The sequence below is a fragment of the Thermobia domestica genome, chromosome 5 (assembly GCF_964235325.1).
Source record: "Thermobia domestica chromosome 5, izTheDome1.hap1.1, whole genome shotgun sequence".
Classification (NCBI taxonomy): domain Eukaryota; kingdom Metazoa; phylum Arthropoda; class Insecta; order Zygentoma; family Lepismatidae; genus Thermobia; species Thermobia domestica.
The window spans coordinates 306,680,774-306,691,305 of record NC_137458.1 but is presented as its reverse complement, the minus strand read 5'-3'; positions in this window follow the sequence as shown (position 1 = coordinate 306,691,305).

Below are 10,532 nucleotides of genomic sequence, written 5' to 3'. Positions count from 1 at the left end.
CAGTTGGTTGTATGTTATGACTGGATCCAATTTAATTAGTTTGTATAATTTAGGTTGTTTGACTGCTTGCGTTTAATTAGCGTCACCAGATTTTTATGATTGTACTTGAACTGTAAATTGCTGAACATACATTTTTTCGTTTAACTGTTGTTTAGGTGGAATAGGATAATAAAGTAATTTTCTTACAACATTAACGACTATTTTAGGGTAAGTTAATGTCAGATACTGCATTTTAGGAGTAATTTTCTCTATACATTTTACTTCATGTTGGAATGTCACTTGTCAGGATGAATGTTATGTATTCATTTCTTATTTCATGTGCTTGTTCCTAAATATGTTTATGTCAAATATGTACCCTTTACCGTCTGTACTTTAGAGGCTGTAGTTGCTTTTATGGTAGCATTCTTACTAGTACATTTACTGGAGCCGCGTTGGCTCATTCTGGTGAATAGAGTCCTTGGTTTGATCCCGGCTTTGTATTGGTTTTGTGGTGAAGAAACACCGTGTGCGTGGGTTTCATCGGTGTGAGTCAAAGCTACTTAAAACCCTTTAAAAATTAAAATTTCAATATACCTATTACTGCTATTAATGCAACTTACGTCTTTCGGAACATCATTTTACATAAATTCGACATTGCAAGACAGAAATAAGCATCAAGATGATACGGTTATCTTAGCTGAGATTTTCCAGGGTTTTCCTCAGCAGCACCAAACATATGTCCCGATCTTACCGTATTAATAGGGCGTTGTTGTCACCTTCTTACTATATCCACCGATCCAAATCTCGGTATTTAAAAATTAATTGAATCCTGTGAAATTAATCTTGAATCAAAACAAAAATAACCACCAGTGATTGATAACGTCACGTAAGAATACGTTACTTTATATTAGTCAATAATCTCCTATAATAAGGTAGTTTTATTTAAGAATAACTGGATCAAAGCCCCTTCGTGAATGGACAACTATAGTTACATAAATAACCCTCTCAGAGTAAACGGCGCAAACGTATCAATGTCCAGTGAATCAGATGCATTTGTCGCAAAGTCTCCCGAAAAGTATTTGAGGTAGTAGATAGGAACTAGGCGGAAAAAAAATCATCAACATAGAATTTAATTCCTGATTGTAGTACGCCGATCAAATTAAACTGTCAGTGCTCCACAGATTTCCTGAAGAGTGTGTCAATTTCTTCACATTGTATTTTTACATGTGTTGTATTTTAGGATATGCCAACAGAATCGCAAACACTAATTTCTTTGTAAATTGTTTTCAGGTGCAGTTCGCAGAAGTCCATAGGCGTTGAATGCTTCTGCTGAATGTGAAGTGCATTCTGTAATACAGAACTGGTTTCGCCACATTAAAGACAAGGATGGTGGACGTGAAGCGCGTAGACAGAAAACTGATCGTGGTCGAGATGAGCTGTAACACCCTGAAACGGAACGCGTTGTTATTGTGTAAGAGAAATAACATGGTGCCAAAAGTAACTTAGTTTTCCAGTGTGTTATGAACTCGTTTCAGTGCATTGTTACAATTGTAAGTCAATATACAAGTTATAACATTCAATTTCGTTTTACCAAATCTGTTATAAGAATCTGTTAATCTGTGTCTGTTATATATACACAGATAAATGGGTGTCCTTAAAATTCGTTTCCTGTAAGATGATCACAGGAATAAGGCAGAATTGCACGCAGAAAGAGAACATATGCAAATAGAGATAACAAGCAAGCCCATAAAAGGATACGAAGTGATGATGTGTCGTTGCGCCATGAACGTCGTATTATTGCAACAACAAACGCTAATGACATTATCAGCGAATTTAAGAAAGGTTAAACTCTTTTGTGTACAAATGTTTGTAATACCGTAAGGGAATGTAAAAATGTAAATATTAGATCAGGTTCCGTTTCTCAAACTCGTGATCAAATATTCTTGTAGAATGGCAGCAGTTCATCCAGTTCCAGTATTTATTCGATTATTAATAGTAGTCGTAATAGCAGTGCAGAAGGCGAAGTCTCACATTCTATAGCAAATAGTTTACTATCTAACTAAACTAACTAACTCTATGGCCTATGGAACCTGGAGGTTCAACACCGCGTTCACAAAAGCTCTCCACTGACTTCTATTCTTAGCTAACTGGATCCAGTTTCTACTTTGTATTCCTATCTCTGCGAGATCCATCTTAATATTGTCTTCCCATCTGCGCCTATGTCTTCCTAATGGTCGTTTTCCAATTGGTCTTCCAGTCAAGACTTTGAAAGCGTTCCTACTTTCTTCCATTCTAGCTACATCACCTGCCCGCCTAAACCTACTAGACTTGACGACCCTAATAATGTTGGGTAAACCATATAAATTATGTAGTTCCTCGTTTTGAAGTCTCCGGCATTCCCGTTCCTCTTGGGCCGAATATTCGTCTTAGGATTTTGTTCTCAAATACTTTCAGTCTATGTTCTTCCCTCAGTGTAAGCGACCATGTTTCGCATGCATATAGAACAACAGGCATGATTATCGATTTATAAATTTTAAGCTTCAAATTCCTCGACAGAATTCGCAACGACAAGAGATTTTGAACCGAATAGTAACACGAATTTCCTGCTTTTAGTCGACATTTAATTTCTTCGTGAATATGATTTTCATCTGTTAATATTGATCCTAGATATTTGAAACTATCCACTTTATCAAAATTATTATTTAATATTTTAACGCATCTATAATTTGCTGTATTACGGTCCCGACGCATTTCCATGTATTTAGTTTTTTCTGCATTTACTTCTAAACCCATGTCCCTGCAAGCGTTTAATAAGATATCTGCATTTCTTTCTATTGTTCTCCTATCATCTCCTATTAAATTTACATCATCAGCATATGCCGTAACCTGTTGAATACCTTTCAACTCTAGTCCTTGGTTGCTATCTTTGATTTTCCTTATAGCGTATTCCAGAACAAAGTTAAATAATAATGGCGACAACGCATCTCCTTGTTTCAGACCATTTTTGACGTGAAAGCTCGTGGACAAAAATCTTCCTACCCGGACTTTACTTTGGGATTCATTTAAACATATCTTAATTAATCTAATTAGCTTTTCGGTATTCCAAGTTCTGTAAGAACGTTGTATAATGTTTCTCTCCTAACGGAGTCGTACGCCTTTCTAGAATCAATAAATAGTTGGTGTACCGATCTACTGTATTCCCACTTTTTTTCCGAGTATTTAGCGAATGGTAAATGTTTGGTCGATAGTTGATCGATTTCGTCTAAATCCGCACTGATAATATCCAATAATTTCATCTGCGTATGGGGTAAATCTTGCTAATAGAATATTTGAAAGTATTTTATAGGATGTTGACTAAAGAGAAATGCCTCTATAATTATTACAGTCAGTCAGTTTTGTCGCCTAATTGTTTACTATCATGGGTAAAAGAGCATAACATTCCCAATAATGCTACAACAGATCTTCTCCATGTTTTGAGACCTCACATCCCCGGACTGCCTCTAGGTTCAAGGACACTTCTTCAAATACCAAGAACAATCGAAATTAAATCATGTTCGGGAGGATCTTTTGTTTATTTTGGTGTCAAGGTAAACATGTTAAAGAAAGCTATTGTCATTCATTATATCCAAACTTTATCCAATAGTAGAAAAGAGGCTTTCAGTTGAAAATACAAAGGACATTTTGACTTTGAAAGTGAATATGGATGGCCTCCCAATACACAAAAGTTCAACGAAATCTTTATGGCGTATATTAGGAATTTTAGATTAGGCTATTGAGATTACTGCTTTCATCATTGTACTTTACTTCGGGGAAAGAAAACCAAATAGTTCGAATGACTTCTTAAAACAGTTTGTTGATAAATGTATTGAATTAGAACAAAATGGTATCATAGTTGAAGGTAAATTGTATAGATTTTCAATAAGTTGCATTATTGGGGATGCTCCAGCTAGAACTTTCTTAAAATGTACTGTTTCTCACAATTCTTTATTTGGTTGCGAAAAATGCATACAGGAAGGTATATATTTGGGAAGAACGACCTGGCAGTATGAAAATACATCAGCTCTAATGCTGCTTGTAGACGATCCAAGAAAGCTTGAACAAGACCATTCAATACTTCAAATTTACACGTTCAAAGGAGTATTCTTCAAGACACTTGAACAAGAGTCTCGAAGGGACTTGAAACAACTTTTACACGATCATAGAAGTATTGAATCTGTTTTATATTCTTGTTAATAGATGGCAGTCCAAAACAAGTGACTGTAACTATGAAAACAAATCAAAGCGAAACTACGTACTGATTTAGTTCAGACCTGCACATTAACAGCTATAATATTAGCATACTTTTCGCAACTTTCTGCAGGCATTTGTAATTTAATAGATTGTATTAAATAATTTAGAAAACAGGTCAATTGATTTTGCGGCAATCCCATCGAATTTTCACTATTTTGTACCTTTTACATTAAATGCGGGTTAAGTTAGCCGACGTTAAAAAAGTAAAGTGCTGCTTAGCTATAAAATCGTTCCTTATATTAAGATTTTTCAAAAATCTGATTCCTCAAATGGCGTGCTGATGACAGAACCACACTCAAAATTAATAATAAAAATCGAACTGTTTCCTAAGTTGTGTGTATCACGAGGCAATGGCTGCCTTTTGATGTTATTTTTTCTATGGTATCGAAGACTGTTTAAAGAGAAGGATGAAATCACAGAAAACCAAACGAAGCAATAATAATATTGTTTCAGCTACTGAACTTACTGCCCATATCTGCATCAGACTTTCTTCACAAATCTATCCCATATTTGGTACTGGTTAAGAGTAACCCGACAAACGAATAGTAATTTTACTGTTAAAATGTGTGAGTGCGTATGAAGGAGGATTGTCTGAGATGCCATAATAATTCCCACGGTCGGAACATGCCTGTATATTGTAGGAAACCAGTATTTTATGTTTAGAACTTTAATGTTACCAGTACCGTAACTAAAGGCTTGGGGGCCCTCCCGCAGGCAGCGTGGAGTGGGGCCACTTATCTACGTCCCACTTCACGGTTTGGTGGCCCCTCATGGCTTAAGGTCCCCGCAATGCGGGGTCTGCGGGACCCTTATTTACACCCCTGTGTTATCAGTATCAAATCATTACAAGGGCTATAGTTCAGTTCAAATGAGTGAATACTATGTCAAGGGTTTGTTGCACTATCCTAATTTATCCATGATTCTTATTCTTGTTTCTTGCACTATAATCTCCGTCGATAACGCGTCTGCTCCATACGGACGTACTCTCAAGTGGACCCCCTTCAATGCTCTGCCCTGACACTGTTAAATAGCATTCTCGATTTTATTTACGTATTATTATTATTATTTGCACTGTCTTCTATGTAGTATATGTTAAGGTGTACATTTGTACCTTACGGGAAGGCACTGGTATAATTAATCTACACGCGTGAAAGCAACCTCTACCTTAAGAAATAAGTTCTGAAATACTACGTGTGGATTTATGATAAAATAATTAGATTACGATAGGATGACATGTAAGCATTTCCAGGATACTTCAGTTTGCGAGCATATCATCAATCTGTACGCAATTATTTGAAATTATCAGAGATTAATAACAGTACAAAACGTCTCATTAAATAAAGAAAAGCCAGTTATATATTTTTTATTTATTTATTGGACTCTTCTTTCTTAATCTGCACGGTATACTTGTATATTAACTTCTCAAATTTATACTTATACCTCTCATTGCCTCAAAATTAAACAAAAGTTATGGGCATGCAAGCATTATCCTAATTGCTCTAAACTGCATAAATCGTTTATGTTATCAACAAAAATATTAACAATATCTTCCGGCGCAAATATTAGCTTGTGTTTATTATTATAATGCACACTTGGAATATCAGATAATTATGGAAAAAAGTAACGAAAAGATATTTATTCAACAACTTCAATTCTGTCTCACGACGCCATCATACTTGTTTTTTTATTTTTCTGCACTCAACTCGAGCGCTGATTGGCTATTGAATGCTCTTGAATTCGATTGTTTAGAACAGGACCTACACGAAATTTCTTGAACGAAACTATTGAATTCAAGACAAAAATGACGGCAGTGCTGACGTCTTTCCCATCAAACAGTCTTGAATGGTCTTGAACAAGAGTCTTGTTCAAGCTTTCTTGGATCGTCTAGAAGCAGTATAAGAACTGATTTAGGCTTCAAGAACATGCAGTACGAGGATCACCAGCGATCTCTGAGTATTCTTTGTAAATTAAATATAGGTTTAGTTTCACAAGTTCCACTTGAATGGACGCATTTGGTATGTCTTGCTGTTGTCAAAAGGTTTATATATGTATCGGCATCGGCGCAAATCTGTCTTCAACATTGGGGGGGTACGGCTAGGACCGTTCCCATGTTATATATATATATATATATATATATATATATATATATATATATATATATATATATATATATATATAAGCGATGTTAAAAATATTTATAAGTTGAAAAACAATGCGGTGGAGGATCAGGGGAACAGAATTGTCTTCAGTGGCATATTTAGGGGGCTATCGGGCTCAATCCACCCTCGAAATAAATTTGTTACTTTTTCCCATTCCACGTACAACGATAATCCTTCTTACCATTTCTAAGAATGTCATTAACTTTCCATTTTCTTATGGTCTTTGTTCAGAAATAATACTGTATTTGTCAAATTTCATTCCATGTAAGAACTGCGTCCTTTTGTTCTTTCTTGCATCCTTTCTATTTTTCTGTTTCTTTTTCTTAGTGTCATCTCTTTCGTTTCGACTATCATACTTTATCAACCGTTGTCAGTTGTGATTCATGTCGGCCGTCATCAGTAACACCTAAACTAAGAGGAATTGATAAGCGAAACTGGTGTTATACACCAACTTGTTCGGATATCAACATGACGGAACTTTAATTATTATAACAAAGGAAAAATATATCGTTCAGTTATTTTTAAAAGAAGGAAATGTTTGAATTAAAGAACATCAAAACGGAGAAATAATTACCCCGGGAAATTAGGTAGGCCAAGAGGATGCTTCCTTTTTCTTGTATGAATAGAATAAAGGGTTAGATTTATTCGTAACTTTTTGTATCATATCATATAGGATTTATCGGTCTGCAATTCGTTTCATTATAAATTCAATTTATGCATAAATTAAAATATACTTAATTCTCAAACTCAGGGAGGCAATTGCCCACTTCCTTCCTTGTGTTGCGCATAGCCCTTCGAAACAAAATTGTAAACAAGCCATTGGTTGTCTTCAACATTGGGAGGTGGGCAGATTTGAGGCTTACTCTAGGGAAGGAAGATGAAACTCATGTTACGGTAGATGAATCTGAGGTGAAGCTGTTGTAGAGTATATGATATATTAGGCGATGTAGATAAAATAGTAGTACATGTTATTATTACAAATCACTTTGGTGAACACATTCTGAAATCTGAATACATGCATATTTATAATTGGTATATTTTGAATTAGGCATCCACAAAGATCCACTTTAAAATTGTTTTATAATAATATAATTAATGACTTCCCCAAAACAACGAAAAAAATATCATACATGTATGACGGAACAATACTCTTATTTGAGCAAAATTATGATAATTTCAATAGCATTACAGGAATCGTTACAGAAATCTGACGCATGCCATGGAGAAAAATATTCCAGCAATTAAATTCTTTTCTTTGCTTACGAAGCATCCTCTCTCAGAAGAAAAATTGGGACACGTAAAAATACGTAGGAACAAACCACGGTTCGACGAGGAATGCATTAAACTAGCAGAGAAGAGAAAACAGGCAAAATTATGTTGGCTACAAAATCCGAATAAAATAACTACACAAAATTTCGTAGACATCAGGGGGAAACTTCCGAAACTTTTACAGCAAAGAAACGGAATTTTTTGAAAGCTAAAATTAAGGAGCTTGAAGATAATAGTAAAAATAAAAACATTCGGGACATGTATAAAGGGATTAATGAATTTAAGGAAGGCTATCAACCTAGTGCTTATATTAAAGAAAGCTGACGAAACAGTTCTCACTGATGCATACAGCATTTTAAATAGATGGAAAGATTTATTGACTACTTGCTTAACACTCAGCCAAAAACTAATGTAGGTGGACAAAGGAAGATACTCACCGTAGATCCATATATTCCAGAACCCAACCAAATAGAGTAGAAATCGGTATAAAGAAACTAAATCTCCGTGTGTAGAAGAAATTCCAGCTGAGTTAATTTTAGCTGGAGGCGAAAAGTTGTAGAACAAGATACACACTCATCCTCCATATCTGGAACAAGGAAGAATTGCCTCAAGAGTGGAAAAAATAAATCATTGTTCCAATAAACGAGAAAGGCGACAAAACTGACTAATAATTATCGAGGCATCTATCTTCTGTCAACATCCTATAAGACCCTTTCAAACATTCTATTAGCAAGATTGACCCCATACGCAGATGAAATTATTGGGGATTATCAGTGCGGATTTAGACGAAATCGAATAAGTATCGACCAAATATTTACCATTCGCTAAATACTCGAAAAGAAGTGGGAATACAATACCCTAGTACATCAACTATTTATTGATTTTAGAAACGCTTATACGACTCAGTTAGGAGAGAAACATTGTACAACGTTGTTACAGAATTTGGAATACCGAAAAAGCTAATTAGATTAATAAAGGCATATTTAAATGAATCTCAAAGTAAAGTCCGGGTAGGAAAATTTTTGTACACGTGCTTTCACGTCGAGAATGCGTTGTCGCCATTATTATTCAACTTTGTACTTGAATGCGCTATAAGGAAAATCAAAGATAGCAACCAGGTCCTAGAGCTGAACGGTGATAACCAGGTTATGACGTACGCTGGTGATGTAAATTTGATAGAGGATGATAAGAGAACAATAGAAAGAAATGCAGAGTTCTTATTTAAACGCTTGCAGGGACATGGGTTTAGAAGTAAATACAGAGAAAACTAAATACATTGAAGTGCGTCGGGACCGTAATACGGCAATTATGAATGCGTTAAAATATTAAATAATACTTTAGATAAAGTGGGTACTTACAAATATCTAGGATAAATATTAACAGATGAAAATCATATTCACGAAGAAATTAAATGTCGACTAAAAATAGGGAATTCGTGTTATTATTCAGTTCAAAATCTTTTATCGTCGCGAATTCTGACGAGGAATTTGAAGCTTAAAATATATAAAATGATAATCATGCCTGTTGTTCTGTATGGTTCCGAAACATGGCCGCTTACTCTAAGGGAAGAACATAGGTTGAAAGTATTTGAGAAGAAGATCCTGAGACGAATATTCGGACCCAAGAGGAACGGGAATGGGGAATGGAGGAAACTTCACAACGAGGAACTACATAATTTATACGGATTACCAAACATGTTAGGGTCATCAAGTCTAGGAGGCTTACGTGGGCAGGTCATGTAGCTAGGATGGAAGAAAGTAGAAACGCTTTCAACGTCTTGACTGAAAGACCGATCGGAAAACGATAATTAGGAAGACAAACGCGCAGATGGGTGGACAATATTAAGGTGAATCTCGCAGAAATAGAAACCCGAAGTAGAAACTGGATCCAGTTTGCTAAGGATAGAAGTCAGTGGAGAGCTTTTTTGAACGCGGCATTGAAGCTCCGGGTTTCATAGGCCATAGAGTTAGCTTACGAAGCATGAGTAGATGGATACGCTGATACTACAAATAGATAAAATGTGCATTTACTGAAAAGATGGGTTCTACTGACATTGGGTAGTCTACATACTTTTCGTGTGCTAGGGTCTAGGCGAGAGGAGGAGATAAGATTTCTCATCAGGCTACGTCATGCACAGTCACACACCTTCATTTTCATTAGAAATGGAAAAGGCAAGAGAAACCAACTTCATCTCACTTTCCCTTGTGGCAGTCGCACACAAATCACGCTAATCTGCAAAAAGCACTTTTCAAATCGGTTTATTGGGAGAGCCTCCAGTTCCAATATTTGTGGGATATGTCCCCCCATTTCCCCGGAATCTGTGCCCGTACCTACAGCTGAGACAACTTTCCAGCATGAGGAGAGGAGCATGTCCTCCTCTGGTATTTATTGCAATTTGTACCCAAGTAGCGGAAGTGGAATTAATACATATTGATGAGACTACTAAACGCACTACACCACGAAGTTCAGTTTGAAATACTACAGAATAAGATTCTTTTTTTAAAGAAAAGAATGGAAAAACCGAGAGAGTTTTCAAGAAAACCACAATCTTTAAAAATGTTTAAATTTTGGAAAGCCACTCAGTTTCGAGCATTTGTTTTGTACTTTGGACCTGTACTTTTGAAAAATTTGTTGCCAAAGCATTTGTTCGATCATTTCGTAATTTTTCATGTTGTTATGTACATTTTAGCTAGCAATAGTAGCAGACTAGAAAAATGGAGAAATTATGCACATGAACTCCTGGACACGTTTGTTAGGCACATCCCAGAATATTATACTCCAGAACTTTTAATATATATAATTTTCATATTTTATTGCATGTAGTCCAAGGTGTTG